A 489-nucleotide genomic window follows, 5' to 3' on the forward strand; every position below is an offset into this window, starting at 1 on the left:
GCAAAGGCAGTCATAAGAGGGAAATTCATAGCAATTGGTGCGCATAAGAAAAGGATGGAAAGATGGCAAATAGATAACCTATCATCATGCCTCAGGGAATTGGAAAAACAACAACAAACAAACCCCCAAATGCCAGGTAAAAAGAAATAATAAAGGTTTGAGCAGAAATAAATGAAGTAGAAAATAAACGAACCATACAGAAAATAAAATGAAAGCAAAAGCTGGTTCTTTGAAAAGATTAACAAGATCGACACACCATTGGCTAGACTGATCAAGAAGAAGAAAGAAAGAAACCAGATTAATCAAATATGTGATGAAACAGGCAATATTACAACAGACACAGCAGAAATACAAAATATTATTAGAAGATACTATGAGTGACTATATGCCAACAAACAAGATAACTTGGAGGAGATGGACAAATTCCTGGATACATATAATCTACCAAGATTGGATCAGGAGGACATAGAGAACCTGAATAGACCCATA

The sequence above is a fragment of the Tupaia chinensis genome, unplaced genomic scaffold, assembly GCF_000334495.1.
Source record: "Tupaia chinensis unplaced genomic scaffold, TupChi_1.0 Scaffold138988_1, whole genome shotgun sequence".
Lineage (NCBI taxonomy): Eukaryota > Metazoa > Chordata > Mammalia > Scandentia > Tupaiidae > Tupaia > Tupaia belangeri.